General features: G+C 35.1%; 1 protein-coding gene across 4 annotated transcripts in view; it reads right to left on the reverse strand.

The window, feature by feature from the left end:
- LOC150107404 (inositol polyphosphate-4-phosphatase type I A) overlaps positions 1-17,917 on the reverse strand; it is a 484,038-nt gene that overhangs the window by 187,168 nt on the left and 278,953 nt on the right. The window lies entirely within an intron of this gene.

Here is a 17,917-nt window from a genome sequence, read left to right on the forward strand (position 1 = left end):
GTGATTAGAGTTCCAGCAGCATATTATATTAGCGGATTCATGCTACAAGAAACTGAAGAGGCAAGGGATCTTGGTGTATTGGTGGATAATAATTTTAAGTTCAAAGGTCACATAGCAAAAGTTACAAATACAACTTAGAGGATAATTGCTGTGTTGAAGCAAACCTTGACATGTAAGGATAAAGAAGTAATTTTGCCTCTTTATAAGGCTTTGATAAGATCACACTTGGATTACTGTGTGCAAATTTGGTCTCCGGGTTCCAAGGGTGCAAAGAAGAGTTACAAAGATTATATCCAGATTATGCAATTTAGATTATGAGGACAGACTGCGAGTATGTGGATTACAGACTCTGGTTAACAGGAGAAAGAGGGGTGATATGATAGAAGTCTATAAACTTTTGAATGAGTGTTATAGCATTTCAACTGATGAAATTTTTCATTATAAGGAAGGTGGGGAGAGAACACGGGGGCATCCATGGAAGTTAAATTTATTGCAGTCAAGAAAGGGATAAAAGTTAGGTTTTTCTCCCAGAGAGCAGTGAGTGAGTGGAATAATTTTCCCTTATGGGTAATGAGTGCATCTAGTATGAATGAATTCAAGGGTAGGTATGATAGCTGGGTTGGGTAACTTACAGCCTCCCTAGATGAGTCCTTGATGCCCTGGAGGTCTCAGATAATAATAATAAAAACTGACACCTGTGGCACATTACTAATGATTTTCCTGTTCCAGAATAGTGCTCCTATACACAACTTGATGATACGTATCCAACTTGCTAATTTGTTATCTACTTCCATCTGATTCATTTTAGTTAATAACTTGTGGTGTGGCAATCTGTCAAAATCAAAGTATATCACTGTATATTGCATCTCCCTTGTCTAATGCATTTGTCACCTTGTTATAGTACACAAGTTGGTAAAACACAACCTTACTTTAACAAATCCATCTGCTGACAAGCACAAAGAATATCACTGTTATCTATCTATTTTTGTATCCTATTTCTAGCCAACATCTCCAGTACCTTAACAACTCCAGATATACAGATTGTCCTATAATTTGTTGCCTTAGCCATATCACCACCTTTGTGAAGTGGAATAATTTTGCCTTCCTTCCATCCACTCCTTTGGGATTTGTGCTGTTGCAGGACCGATGCTAATTCCTTGGAACATTCCCTCAAGACATGTGGTGATATGTCATCAAGTCCTATTGCCTCATTGACATCTAGCTTATTTAATTGCTCACATATCTCTTACTTGCTCACAATTAAGTCTTCTCTCACTCATTCGCTACACTTGAGCTTTTGATTTCAGGCTGGGGGATGAAACACCCTGATGAACTGCTCACTGAACACCTCAACTATGTCCTCTGCAGCAGTCACCAATCTTCCACTTTCATTCATTAATAGCATCTTACAATAATCAGTCTTCCTTCTACTTGCATATGTTGAAAAAAAAACTCATGAGGGTTTTTCTTAGCCCGATTTGCTAATTTCCACTCATACTGAAATTTTGTTGATTTTACTAACTGAGTAGTTGATAAAGACAAAAGACATAGTCCCTAAAGATATAAAGACATCAAAGAGTGGTTTATGGAGGAGTTGAGTCCAGGAGAAGGCAAGTGACCAGTGATGTACAACTGAGCTCAGTACTTGGTCCTTGATGTTTAATTTGTCTATTAATGATATAGTAAATGATTTGAAATGATTTGAAAAAAAAAACACTGACCAGGCATGCAATCAGGAATACATATCCATACTTGAAGTAGAAAAAGTCATCAAAAGTCTGAAATGTGGAAAGGCAGCTGGAGTAGATGATATTAGACCATAAATGCTAAAGTATGGAGGTGTAAAAGTTTTACAGTGGCAACACTGCATAGTTCAGAGGGCCTGGACAGAAGGACGAATTCCAGATGATTGGAGTAGAGCTCTCATAGTACCCACACATATAAAAAGGGAAATAAAACTGAATGTGAGAATTACAGAGGTATGTCCTTACTGAGTGTTCCTGGCAAGATCTATGCAAGTATACTTGAGAAATTGTGGAAAAGAATTGTGGAAGAGAAGCTTGGTGAGGAACAAGCTGGATTCAGGCCAAATAGAGGCTGTCAGGATCAGATATTCACTTTACGACAAATATTTGAAAAGTCATGGGAATATAACTAAGATATGTATTTAAGTTTTGTAGATCTGGAAAAAGCATATGACAAGGTGCCATGAGAGAAGCTATTCAAAACGCTACAGTTGTATGGTGTCAGTGGAACACTATATCTATATAAATACTTAGTCTTTATTTGAGTTGTAAGTCAGCAGTTAGAATTGAAGGAAGTACAGGAAGATGGTTTAATGTTAAATCTGGTGTGAGACAAGGATGTACATTATCCCCTCTGTTATTCATTATCTATATGGATCACATTATGAAGGAAAGTGGTATTAAATCTGATATCAAAATTGGAGATGTTAATGTCAGCTCCTTGCTTTATACAGATAATTTTATACTTCTAAATAAATCCACTACAAGATTCCCTGACTAAATTGAATAACTGTTGTGATAGATATGGTATGAAGGTCAGCAATAACAAGACAAAGATAATGAAAATAGGCAGAAGCATTGAAAATTTCAGCTGGATTGTGAATGGAGAACCTATAGAACAAGTAAAACATTTTAGCTACTTAGACACGATTTTTAGTGAAGATGGTAAATTAAATATGGAAATAGACAACAGAATCAACAAAGCTGGTATGGTAGGAAGTCAACTGAATAAATTTATATGGAATAAGAGAGAGATTAGTCAAAACACTAAATTAGCTGTATACAAGACAGTATTCAAGCCAATTTTAACTTATGGATCTGAGAGCTGGGTCAGAAGTAATACACTTGACCAAAGACTAGAGACCGCAGATATGAGAGTCCTGAGAAAGATTATAGATGTGAACAGATGGCATCAATGGCAATATCATATTAAAAACGAGGATATTAGGAAAGAACTTGACATTGTCAGCATCCAGGAATGCATTAGTAGAGCTAATCTCAGGTGATATGGTCACTTAAACAGAATGGGCGAGGAAAGATTAGCAAAACAAATGTTCTCTGCCAGGTTGGCAGGAAAACGTCCCAGAGGAAGACCAAGATATAGGTGGATTTGATACGGTAAAAAGTGCCTTAGAAGATAGAAATATAAGATCTGAAAATTTTGTAGCTTTGACAGGTAACAGATTGATTTGGCAGAAAATTGTAGGTAGGAAGTTAGTAATGATGTAAATTTTTCTCTATATATTGTTGGAACTGAACTGCAGGCTATTATTTCCCTATGTAAGGCTTTAATAAAGTCACATCTGAACTATTGTGCAAAGATTTGGACTCCTGGATTTTGTAGAGATGAAGTTGTGAAGAGGATCCAGAGGCGAGCGACAAAATTTGTGGCAGGTCTGTGGAATGCTCCCTAAGAGAACAGATTAAAGGTCTGTAGGCTTAAATCGATTAAAGTATTCTCTCCAATCCGTACAAAATTCTCACACAAGTAATAAACAGGTTAACCCCCTCTTCTAGATTCAAATCAATCAGTAGAACAAGCAGGATTCTGTAAAGGCTTTAACACAATTGATCATATTCATGCAGTAAAACAAATGATAGAAAGAGCAGAAGAAAACCAATTGCCTCTCTGTTTAGCCTTTATTGATTATGAAAAAGCATTCAATTCCATCAAAATTAATGCAATAATCATAGTACTCCAGAATCAGGGAGTTCCTAGAGAATATATGGACCTCCTCCAGGAAATATTCCACACTGCAATGGCAACAATCCGACTTCACACAAGTAGCAATAAAATATCAATTGAAAAAGGTGTCTGACAAGGAGACTGTCTATCACCCAAAATCTTTACAGCAGTAATGGAAATTGGCTGGACATCTATCCAGGAGAGATGAGCGATGGACCACTATACTAACGAACTGGATTCCAAAAGAAGGGAAACGAGGACGTCCCAAAAGAAGATGGAGTGATGAACTGTCAAAATTTGTTGGGAAAAATTGGTCAACCATTGCCAAGAACAGGCAAAGATGGAAAGAACTGGAGGAGGCCTTCGTCCAGCAGTGGACAGAAAATGGCTGAAAAGAAGAAGGCTTTAATAAGGTCACATCTGAATTAGTGTGCAAAGATTTGGACTCCTGGATTCTGTAGAGATGAAGTTGTGAAGAGGATCCAGAAGAGAGCAACAAAAATTGTGGCAGGTCTGTGGAATTCTCCCTAAGAGAATAGATTAAAGGGCTATAGGCTTCAAAAATTAACTAAGAAAGAGAAGACATAATAATAAAAGCATTTAAGTCATAGGGTTTTATGGGGTTTTATAGGACTGAAGGGAGAGAACAAGGGGTCACCAGTTTTTGTTAGCAAGGGTGTTAGGACTATGCTTTTTTTGTTTGGAGGGTGGTGAATGGGTTGCCAAGGTAGTTGCGGATGTTTCATCAGTGAATAAGTTTAAGGAGAAGTATGCTGGTATTGTGAGAATGATGGCTAGTGTGTAAATAAATGGATCCTTGACGATTAGTCTTCTGACTCCATGGAGATACCTGTATATAATAGTAATAAATAAAATGCATAAGCAATTTTGTGAAACATTACTTCTCTTTAAAATGCTCATGCTGAAAATCACAGAGAATACTACTATCAACCCATTTCTGTATTCCACTCTCACTAACCTCTCCAATGCTTTAACCACAACTCCAGATATACAGAATGGCCTATAATTTGTAGCCACAGCATTATCACCACCATCTTTGCAAAGTGGAACAAGTTTGCCTTCTTTTCACTCCCTTGGAACCTATGTTGTTGCAGGACTCTTATGAAATAGTTATAGCTCCCTGGAACATTTCCTTAAGACGTGGTGATATGCCATCAAGTCCTATTTCCTTATGGACATAAAGCTTACTTAATTTCTCATATACCTCATGCTTGCTTACAAGCCATCCTCTATTTCCTCTCGAGTTTCTAGTGATTTCACACTGATGAGTGAAACATCCCAATGAATTGTTCACTGAATACTTCAGTTATGTCCTCTGCAGAAATTACTAATCTACCATCTTCATCCATTAACATCATCTTAATTAATGTGATTGTTCTTCCTTTTACTTGCCACATATTGGAAAAACTATATTTCTGCTTGATTTGTTAATTTCTGCTCATTCTGCAGTTGTTGTTTTTTTTTGTCATACCAACTGGTCATCTTCGTAGCCCACTCTGTATACTCTTCATGCAACTAATTATTATCATTATTCATCTTGTGCTGCCTCTACAGCATCTTCTTCTTCCAGGTTCCATGTTTAATCCTTTCATCCATTTGACACCCAGCTTTTTTTTTTTTGACCTTTGGAATACATTCACACAATGATACTGTTAAACATCTCTTGGTCAGTGGCTAAGTAGCATTTATCTCCTTGCGTAATTCCTCATTCCATGCTATAGCCACAAGCTGTCTCCTGATCACTGGCCTTGTAGTTTTAGTTTCACATATATCCTTTGCTCACAGAAGACTTCATATGTCTGACCATTACTCAGGTGATCATCTCATATCACTCTCACTAACTGGGGAGGAGAAGGAAATGTGACACTCACTCACAGTCACATCTTCCAATGGAATTATTAGATTTAAGTCTTGATTCTCACATGCCTTCTCTTACATACTGCCTAAGCAAGATGTCTCTCAAGAACCCAAGAAATTCATTTTGCTTCTACCAAGAGCTATCTTTTTATTCTGATTTATATTACCACCATTAAAATAACCCATAATCCTTCCCTTGTTCACTAACCCAAGTTGTTTATACATTTCTTCATTAACATCCTCTACATTACCTGGCTTATGGCAACATTGAACTAAATATCTATTTCTCTCAATCTCCACCTCACACCATACTGTACAATACCATTGTCAATGTTTCCTTCTTGCATCTCCACTTTGTGCCGACATAATTTCCCTGCTATCATCAAGAGCACTCCTCTTCTTTCCTTCCTGTCTTCTCTATCCCTACAAAAAACACCATACTCTTCCATATCTATACCTATCAGGATATCAGTCTTATCCAAACATCAGTGAAACTATTTTATCTCCCTTACTTCTGATGCGTCTAATATCTGTAAATAAACATCAATTCACTTTTAGATCTATAAACAGTCTTATATATGCCACTTGTTGGTTGTGATTTCACCACATTTGGCAAATCACCATTATCACTGCTTATAAAGGGTGTCCCAAAATTCACGCAAGATTTAAATTTAGCGCCATTTGTGCGGTAAAGTTGCCAACGAGAAAAAAAAGACAGCATGATAGCTGGCACTTCAGGGTTATTAAAAATGGAGTGCTACACAAAAGAACAACGCATTTTCATTGTTGAGCAATATTTTAAAAATAATGAAGATTTGGCAGCTACAGTTCGCAATTTTCGTACAAAATATGGTTGGAATAGTGATTTAACTTCATCAACTGTGAAAAGATTAATTAAAAAATTCAAGGAAACTGGATCAATTAGTGATCTTATACACTCTGGCCGTCCTTCAACAGACAACATCAAAGCGTTTCGTGAAAGTGTTGCCGAGTCCAGGAACATCAATTCGGCACCGTGGTCTTGAATTGGGCATTTCGAGAAGCTCTCTACAGTGTATTCTCACGAAAGATTTGCATCTTTATACTTACAAAGTTCAACTGACTCAAGAACTGAAGCCTACTGACCACACACAGCGAAGAGAGTTCATTGAATGGATTATGGAACAACAACAAGTGGATGCTTATTTTTCGAACAAAATCATCTTCAGCGATGAGGCTCATTTTCATCTTGATGGCTTTGTTAATCGACAAAATCGTCGCATTTGGGGTTCAGAAAATCCACGAGTGATTGTTGAAAAACAAATGCATCCACAACGTGTCACTGTTTGGTGCGGATTTTAGGCTGGAGGCATCATTGTCTATTCTTCTTCGAAAATGCGGCTGGTAAGGCAATAACAGTTAATGGTGCTTGCTATGGCGACATGATAATCCAGTTTTTTGTGCCTAAATTACAAGATATGGATGTGGACGACATGTGGTTTCAACAAGACTGTGCCACATGCCATACAGCCCGAGAAACAATTCAATTAATGCATGAGTCATTTCCTGGTCATGTAATTTCCCATTTTGGTGATCAGAATTGGCCACCCAGATCATGTGACTTGACGCCATTGGACTTTTTTCTTTGGGATTTTTTGAAGTCTAAGGTTTATGCCAACAAGCCCACGACCACCCACGCCTTGAAGGAGGAAATTGAGCGCTGTATCAACGAAATTCAGCCACATTTATGCAAAACAGTCATGGAAAATTTCGACAAAAGAGTGCGTATGTGCCAGCAAAGCCATGGAGACCATTTACCCGATATGCTATTCCATGCATAACCCTATACTGTATACTTTCTGAATCAATAAGAAATTACAATTTTTAATTAAATACTGTATACTTTCTGAATCAATAAGAAATTACAATTTTTAATTAAAAACCTGTGTTTTCTATCAAAATTACATCTTGTGTGAATTTTGGGACACCCTGTACATCATATTCCCATGCACACATTTTCACTACTGTTTCCAACATCCAATCTCTGTATATGTGTCTCCTTGTCCACTATGACCCCCCCCCCCACACACACTTCACCATCCGTCCTGCCTTCTTGTTCTCTCATCATTACCTCTCACACTACTACTACTACTATTCTCATTTACAACTCCTGCAGTCAGTAACGTGAAAACTTCAGCAGCCAATTATATTAATAACTGGCCACCTCCAATTACAAAAGAGCTATAAGTGATGAAGATTAGCCAGAATTAATCAGCTTGAAGTAATCAATTTAAGGGGGAAGGAGGTGGTTGGCACAACTGGTAAGAAGAAATCAGTTTCATCAAATTGGATAGAGACCCAAAGACAGACGGCTGGCATAAATTGGCACTGCTTTCTTAAAACTATAAATTAAAGATATATGGCACAGTATACAGTATTTCTTTAATTTGAAGTTTAATTACAAGTTATGCAGTTTGTGTGGCTATCAGCTCATTTTGTTTTTGAATGATTTTTTATCCATAAGATAAAAAGTTATTCTGATTTAGAGATTTTGATTTTAACAATACAGTCTGCATGTATCTAGTTCATTATGAAATAAAGACAGTATTAATTCACAAAACATAATATAAGAAAATGTTTATTTATTTCACTTATTTGCTAATATTTTGCTGGTATTATATTCATCTTCAAAGAAAAACATGGCTTGTCACAGTACACGAAATCGCAACAATTTGGTATAACAGGAGGGTTAGTTTAAACAATTGTAATGGACGATGCAAGGAACTAAAGTCCTAATTGGCACCATCTATTGTTGGATAAAGAGTGAAGAAAAAACATTAAAAAAAAGTAATTTATAAAAAAAGTATTAATTTGATCTTAAAATGACAGTCTTCTAGATTTTTGGTAAATTGATATAGCCATAGTTTTTGAGATTTGGAGAATGTTTTAAAGCTGCTGCTGATTCCAAAAATAATCTCCCTGACTTATGAGGTCTGTGTAGCACTTTCGTTTTATTCCATGAAAGGTCATCTAAGGCATGGTCCGTTAGTCCTGACCTGCCATAATGATAGTGGCAAATGCATTTCTTATGTTCTCCAAGGTCCATAGAAGCCAGGTCACAAGTACAGGGCACTCCATATACTCCTGGATGTAATAAAGGAGAAGGTTTATCCTTAGGTGAATGAATAAGAGTTGCCAATTTGATGTATAGTTAAAATGTGGTGAAGAGCAAATATTTATTAAGCATCATAGATATCTTTTTGGTTTTGTCCTGAATGTATGAGATGGTAATAATTTTGTTGTAGAAAAATTTTTGCATTAGATAATGAAGAGAATTTCTGTGTTTTGAATTAACACCATTAAATAAAACACAGAAATCCCTTCTATATACTGCCAAATCATAAGCATTTCATAAATGGCTTATGAAAGCCATTTATGAAATGAAGATGGAGGCAAATGATTTTTTTTTTTTTTTTTTTTTTTTTTTTTTGTGGTTACCATCCATGAAAGATTATTACTAAACCTATAGTACATTTGTGCTGTAGGTTAGCAAGGAATTTTTTTTCCATATTTGTATAATTTTAAATATTGTTTTGTAATTTTTATTTATTTTTATATTGTCCAAAAACCCTGCTCTTGAGACCAAATATGGAACTTTTTCAGACACTTCAGGCCTCCCATTAGAATGGAGGTGGTCACACACACACACACACACACTGAGTGATGAAATTCATCTTCCACCTAAAGACAATCACAAACGTCCATGCCCATGGTGGGATTAGAACCCATGACCTGTGGGTTGGAGAAAGAGTACACTAATCACTCTGAATTTAAGCTAACATGACATTTCAAAATTTAAACATTAATTCTGTATTTTAGTTTTTATAATGTCATAGTCTTCTACTTTTGTTAAATGTGTGGTTTTCTCTACTCTATCTATTTATTTTATTCATTTGTTTTAATCTTTATCTTTATTAGTCATTTGTACTTATTTATCTTCTTACTTTCTTTATACTTTCGTTATATATATATATATAATATACTAATATACTTCCCTAAGAATGCCTTACTTTAACTCCACCTAAGAATGCCTTACTTTTCGGACACTGGCAAATTTATTTTTTATTGCTGCGCCAGCCAGAGTCCTATAATGTGAGCTTATTCAAAATTCAGGGAATATTCCTAGGTTAATTGGCATTCATTCTAATATACTCTAAATAGATACTGGTTCTAATTTCAGTCGTGGCCAATAATCTATTACTCAAACACTCTCACTAAATTCCCTCCCGCTATGGTTCTAAATTTTTTGCAAGTGGTAATTTGAATTCTCGAATCAAGCACGATTCAGGCATATATTGGAACAACTTACACTTTACAGCTATAATTGGAATATGACACTAAGCTTTTCAAAATCTCTTGCTAAGTTAGTTACTCAATACTAATTTAACAGAACACTCATATTTTAACTTGATAATCTCACACAAACTATAAAACATTAAATCTAGCTAATTATGTTACTCAAAAACCAAACTCTTATTTAATGCTACATTAAAATACAATTCTCAACCCGTTACTATTCTGATATAAATCATCTAAAAAATTTCAAATTCACATACAATCTCAGTCACATGCAGCTAAATTTTCACTCCTGACATTCCTTTGTTTAGCAGAATTACTCTATCTCATAAAATACAAAATCCTTATTATAGTCCACTATGAATTGTCTGCTTAATATGATCTAACACTAAATTCTATCTCATTCAAACATACAGTAAAGGTCTTTACGTTACCCAATCCTTTTCTTCCGAAGGTCTGTTAATGGGCGCGTGTTGTTCGGGTCCTCCTTCGATCGGTTGCTTCCGCAATGGGCTTACAACTACGCTGTCCGTTTTACATTCTTCCCAGACTCGAACTTCTCACTGCCTCGATACAGCGCGTTCTCTGCTCCTACATGAGTGGGACATCTCTCTCGCTCGTCCCTACTCCGTCCGCTAGTCAAGAATCCTCGAGGTGAAATTGGGAGCAATCAGAAAAAAGCCCCGCATTCTCCCGTGCATTTGCTATATTTCGTCCCTTCTTTCCCATACGACCCCTTGGTCTCCATGCCCCTAAGGTGATCCTCCAAGTCCTAGCTGCCGTTAGGTGCTGTGCTGTATTCCAGGAATCCCGCTTGCATCATATTCCTCGTATGTTGTAGCTGGCGGCATTACAGCCAATACGTGCATATGTAACTCGACCTTTGCACTTGTACTCTTAACTTCTTTGATGACTTATTAAGTTTAAGACAGCTTAATGGGACAAGATTATACTACAATTTCCTTATTAAAATTTCATTAATCCTATAATCCTTCAGTTTAACTTTCAACTACAAGATTTTTCTAGTGTGATTTACATGTTATTATATAAATTCCTTTACAACAAAATTCAGAACTGTGTGCTGTCAACCAGGTATTATCTGAGTTAGCTAAATTCTCATGTTAGATTCTGAATGAATAATTTCTCAAAAATCGTCCATTCAGGATCTAACACTTTCTATCATATGACTCTTATTACTGCATTTATACTTTTTCATGTTTTTTTTTTTTTTAATTTTTATATATATATTTTTTTATTTTTTAATCTTTGGTTCCTGCCAATCCTTTCCCTTTATTCCATTTCTTACCATTTTATTGTGATATTATTTACAATTAATTAGGAAATGAAACTCAGTATGCTAATGTGAATGTTTGGGCTTTTACCATTTGTAATGGTAAGCTTAAAAGTGCATTTTTTGAAGGGGGGGGGGGGGAGATAGGAGGAGGATTAATATATTGTGGTGTGTACATGCTCAGTGATGCTATACCTACCAATGCAAGAACAAAATAAATTTTCAAGAGTAAAGAAATATTCCTTTTTATTAATCTGCAAACAAGGAGTCCCAAAATTGTTATGAATCAGTTCAGTACACAAGACAGAAGAATCTTAAGATGAAAAAAAAAAAAAAAAAAACTAATTCTCTACTGCCTTTTTTATGAATTTAAACAAAAATGCTAAAATTTATCCCTTAAAACATAACGTTTGAAATTTCATGAACAAGACAAGTAAACCAGAAAAATATCAGTTCAATTTAATTACATATTTAAAATATATATATAAGAAATCACTTAAGAAAAGAGCCTAAACGGCATCATCTCAGCATCAGAAACTATTAAACAAAAGATAATAAAATATCATTTTTTTTTATATACAAGTAAGAAACAACTTTAGACTCCAAAAATGAAAAAAAAAATTTTTTTTAAGTGATCAAAAGCTTAAAAATGTGTAAATCTTCAACACAGTTTGTGTTGAAGATTTACACTGCCTTAATACAGCATTATTTAAAAGGTATAAACTGCCTAAAAGCTAATATATTTGCCTCTTTTTTTCATTAATGCTTTTAAACCTTTATTTTTAATGTTTTAGGTGTGTTTCACATAATGTATACAAGAACCAATTGTCTTGTCCACCCATTCATATGAAAATTATTCGTGGGCCTGCTGAATGCATTTTATTGAAATCCAGCATTTGAATCCTTACATAAATTTGATTAAAGAGACTTCATTTAACTGCTGCTGCCATATATATAAACATTTTATTCTTCAGAATTTCATCACATCTCAATAAGACCATTTGCATATACAACATTTGCTGACTATTAATCAAAGAAATCACTAATGCCTGCTACATGAATTACCTAGATATGATGGAAATGAATTATGAAGAATGGCTATAATGGTAAACGATTTGATGCAGAGGCTGTGTAGAAGGAATGGATGAGTGTGTTTAGATGTATGGAGTGAGTTTGAGAGAAGATTGGATTTGTTGTATAAGAGGAATGGCCTACACTTGAATGCATTTGGCATCAGGAGTCTTGAAAAATTATTAAATGATAAGAGATCTAATACAGAGGGTCGGGGAAACTGAATTCTAATGGAAGGAATCATGAGAATCTGTGTAAGAGCAACAATGTTAGGTAACTGTGTTAATGATAGAAATGATTATGAAAACAGATCAATTCTATGTTTGTCTGGTGCAGACCTATCAAGCATGTGTAAAGATGTCTGCATAGGTAAGGAACTACACTAAAACAGAGATCTGCAAGTTGTCAAACTGTGTCATGCAGACCACAGACTATTAGTGTGGATAAGAGGATAGCTGACTGACCAATATCAAAAAGTCGTATATGAGAGGTGTGAATCTGCAAGATTCAAGTAAGGTAACAAGTGGTGTGCTGCAAGGATCAGTCCTTGGTCCACTGTTATTCAATCTGTACATTAATGACATTGAGAAGGATTTGACATGCGACATACAGCTATTTGCTGATGATGCAATGATAAGTAACGTAATCAGAAGTGCTGCTGATATGCAATACTTGCAGAATGATATGAATAGGCAGGAATTGTGAGCATGTGAAAATGGCTGTCAGTTCAATGTTAATAAATGTAAGGTTGGATTGGATATCTAATCACATTTTAGTGTAATTAGATATCCAAAATCTTATTATATTGATGGGATTAAGCTAGAAGAAACTGATCAGGCTAAGGATTTTGGAATTTTAGTAGACAGGAAGTTGAAGCTGAAGAGTCATATAGAAAAATTGTTAATACAACTCAGAGAACAATTGCAATGCTGAAACAAACCTTGATGTGTAAAGATAAGGAAGTCATTTTGCCTCTTTACAAGGCCTTGATAAGACTTCACCTGAACTACTGTGCACAGGTCTGGTCTCTCCTGGTTTTTGGGTGATTCTGATACAGTGAGAGAGAGAGAGAGAGAGAGAGAGAGAGAGTGTGCGCAGAGAGAAAGTGTCAAAAATGATATCATGGTTGTGTAATATTGATTATGAAGACAGATTGAGAATTTGTAGGCTGCAGACACTAGCAAACAGGAGAAAGAGAGGCGATGTGATTGAGACTTACAAACTCCTGAAAGGGTTATATCAGGCATGGGCAACCTTTCCTAGTTCAGGGGCCAAATTATCATTCTGTCTCCGAGTCAAGGGCTGGACCAAATTATTAAATAAAATAAATTAATATTAAATGAATAAAAACAAGTTGCTACTTCATATTTCATTTATATATAATATAATGCTTTGGTATAAAGCTCTACATAAATTTTATAATATAATGAACGACATAACAATTTAACGTGAAGATTGGCCTTGTACTTCAACTACGAGACTATCAATATTGACGTTAATATTACTTAAGGATAATCACATAGAATTTTCAAGGTTTTCGTCTGTCCAAATTTTTGATTTATTGTATTTCATCCTCAAAAAAAACTGTTCACACATATATGTGCTGCCGAAAAGACAAACGATTTTTGTCTTTGAAAAGGCACGTAAATATGTATATATAAAATTTAAAAAAAATCCGTCAAAGCAATGTTGTTAAATTGTGATTTTAGCACTAAATCTGCCTGAAGCTCAATAAGTTCCATCTGTAAGTTTTCTGGCACATTATTTACATCAGCATCCATCGGATGAGCAAATATAGCGAATGTGGAGTCTTTGTTTTTGAAGTCAGCAAACCTTGTATCAAATTACCCTATTAGTGCCTTCAGTTCATCTCCATAACAATTATAAGGGATATTTTTATGAGTTGCTAGAGTAGGAAAATGATAACAATTTTTAGCTCTTATCTGACTTTCCAACAATCTTAGTTTATTACAAAAAAGCTTTGACATGTCCATGCAGTTCATGAACCAATTTTCCTTGTTTTTGCAATTTAAGATTCAGTTCGTTTAGGTATCCAGTGACATCTACAAGGAATGCTAAATCACACACCCACTCGTCATCTTTTACTTGGTTAATTGTGTTTCCTTTTATGTCCATAAAATCTGCAATGTCTTGTCTCGGATCATAAAATCGTTTTAACATTTTACCTTTACTCAACCACCTCACTTCACAATAATAAGAGACATCTTCATAATTTGAAAATAGGTCTGCCAAATACTCCTTAAATTGGCAGTGATTAAGTGCACATGACTTATTAAATTTAATACTGGCTACTACAACTTCCATAACATTTGTGAATTTAATCGATTTTCCACACAGATTTTGTTGGTGGATAATGCAGTGAAAATTTGTTAAATTTTCTGGATGGATCTGTAGTTCTATTGCTCTTTCATGAACTATTCCAATAAATCCCTTCTGTGCACCAACCATTGGAGGGGCTCCATCAGTGCATATGCCAAATAATGAACTCCGTTTAAGCCCAAATCTCTTGAAGACTGCGTTGACTGTTTCAAATATATCTTCACCGGTAGTTGTTCCTTTTAATGGCCGAAGCGCCAATAATTCTTCTGTGATGTTGAAATCCGCATCAACTCCTCGAATAAATGTTGCTAGTTGTGCTGTATCGGAGGCATCGGTGCTGTCATCCAAAGCAATTGAAAATGCTTCCAATCTAGCAATCTTCTCTTTTAAACTTTTTTTGATATCATCAGCCATAATTTCTATCCATTGGACAACAGTACGTCTCGACAAACGAATATTCTCAAAGTCTTTTTTCTTTTCAGGACATATTATACTTGCAACATCCAGCAGACATTCTTTGATAAATTCTCCTTCACCAAATAACTTAGAATGCTTAGCAATTTTTTCGCTTACCACAAAGCTGGCTTTGATAATGCTGTGGTGCTGCGTTCTTTGCTTGTTGAACATTTACTGCTGGGTATCCAAGTTCTTCTTCAACTTCTGTATTTCATCTTTTCGTAGTTGTCCATCAATTTTTGGGTGATCTCCATGTCTCACAGTAAAGTGTCTCTTCAAGTTGTATTCTTTGTTGATGCATACGGATTTGTTGTACAGCAAACATACAGGCAAACCTTTATTCAGAATAAAATAATCCTCCTCCTCCGTCCAGTTGTCTTGAAATTGACGATTCTCTGCATCTACTTTTCTTTTTTTTGCAATAACCCCTGACAATGTCCCAAATTTATAAACGATATTCAGAACTGTCAAACAAAACTGTCTTCTACACCGCAGGCACCGAACAGAACACAACATTAATGCAGGCACTGAACAAAGCACAACACCAACGCAAGTACCGAACTGATACATTGTAACACGTTCACACACGCCGCTTGTCAGTGAGAAAGAGACCTTGGTTGGAGAAAACATAGTGTGTTTTGCGCAAGTCATATGATGTTAGCTTAATGTGAGTCAGTAGAACACATCATGTTTTCATGAATCAGACAAACTTCGCTGAAATAGATTAGGGCTGGATCAAAAGAAGTAGAGGGCCGGATCTGGCCTGCAGGTCTGGAATTGCCCATATGTGGGTTATATAGATGTGTTTCAATAGATGGAATTTTTCATTTTATGGAGGGTGGAGAAAGGAAGCAAGGTCATCCTTGGAAGTTGAGGATGAATCCTATCAAAAAGGGAATGCGGGCTACATTTTACTCTCATAGAGTAATGTGTGATTGGAATGGATTGGACGTTGGATGTTGTGTGGGGAAGTAATGTGAATTTAAGAATAGGTATGATATTTGGTGCAAATAGTATGGACTTCCTGGAGGTCTCTCTTAATAATAATAAATCTATAAATAAATGTGGATATGTATATGCCTTTGTTCATATGAAATTATTACATCAATACTTAATTTTGATTCCATAAACACAATTGTCTTATCCTGGCAGATTATAAAACAATTTTAAGTTCATTTTCAAATTAAGGCATGCCAAAATTAATCAGATTCTCCAGCTTTTGCTTAAAGACTATCCAATGTGATAATGCTCTCTTCTGTATTCAGTTCAGAATTTTTATGAAGCTTTTAGGAAGCAGCATCTCAAATGTGAGAACAGTATTCAATGACTGGAATTGGATTGGACAGATTTGTCAATGAGTTAACAGCTGCTCAGAGATAACCTAATACCAGAAATGAAAAACTAATTTCTGAGATGGATGCTAAAACTAGCAATATAGCACTGTAACAGGTAGAACAAAAACTGTAGTAAATGGATGTTCATAAAAATATCATGCCATGCTTAACCCCACAACCAGTCAGTCTATAGACATCCAGCAAAATCTGGATAGGATTCTGAAACACCTATTGAATAACATGGATAAGAAGTGCAGTTCGGTCTCACTATTTATCCACCGCGGCCGGTACGGGGGTGTTAATAAATGGATTTGATAGGTATATACCAATTACATGAATTTATTTCATTTTTATGATATTTGTACATACATAGATATAAGTAGGAAGATTTTCATGGGATGGATGCCATTTTGATGATCATTGATTAGTGAAAGTTTCAAGGCAAAATGAGTTAATGCATTTTTTCTTTGATTTAATGAGCATATATATGTATGTAAAGTTTATTTTAAAATATCCAGGCAGATGTGCCTGCAGTAAGTGTGAGACACACACACACCCCAGGCAGAATGTGTTGCTACATGAGGTTGTAGCAATACATTTTGCCTGTTGTTTCTGCTACTATTTAAAACATTTATTGAAATCCATTTTTTGGATGCTCAAAAGTGTCTTTGTCAAATTTTATTTAAACAGCAGCATTCTGAAAAAAAAAAAAAAGTTGAACAGAAAATAATATAATACAGGAAACATGAACGCTAATATACTTGAAGTGTTCCACTGTCATGGGAAAAAAAAATCATTTTCTTATTACTTCTCTTAATTGTTATGGAAATTGCAGTTCACATTCAGTCCTTCATTTAATATTGAATTGCACATGCCAAAGGAAATTACTTTGTAATCTTTGGTTAAGTGTACATCATTTCTCATTGAATTGTATATCTTTTCCATTATTTTCAAATTATGACAATCATCTATGGTAAAGGATCCTTTTGGATCGAGATTCTTCCTTCTTTTAATCAAGAGAACCACTTAAAATTAATGTTTATCCCATAGCAGTATCTCCAATGATATTTCCAGAAAATCACATGTTTCACTAGCCATTTTGCTTTTAAAACAAAAATTAGCACATTGTTCCATACTTTCAGACATCATAAAATCACAATAAAGCTATACAGATACAGAGGTCTACAGCTCATTGTCACAATAATAAACATATGATCATATCAAAAAGAAACATGATTTCATATAGTTTCATATTTAATATGAAGTTCCAGTTTGTTTTTCATCACTGTGATTTCAGTAAATTTGTCTAAAGATTTGTTTTTTTATTTTTATTTTATACATTACTAGACTTGTTTAGTATTGCTTATCCTCAAAAGTTTGGAGTATGAGTATTGGCAACTTATTTTAGTATGGAACCTGCATGGGAGTACAAGCTAATGCAAACTGAAACTGAAATAACAAGATTAATGAAGAGTGTAGAAAAAAATAATTCTGGTCAACA

The sequence above is a fragment of the Typopeltis vanoorti genome, chromosome 4 (genome assembly GCF_054136105.1).
Source record: "Typopeltis vanoorti isolate ZY-2024b chromosome 4, IOZ_Tvanoo_1.0, whole genome shotgun sequence".
Taxonomy (NCBI): Eukaryota; Metazoa; Arthropoda; class Arachnida; order Uropygi; family Thelyphonidae; genus Typopeltis; species Typopeltis vanoorti.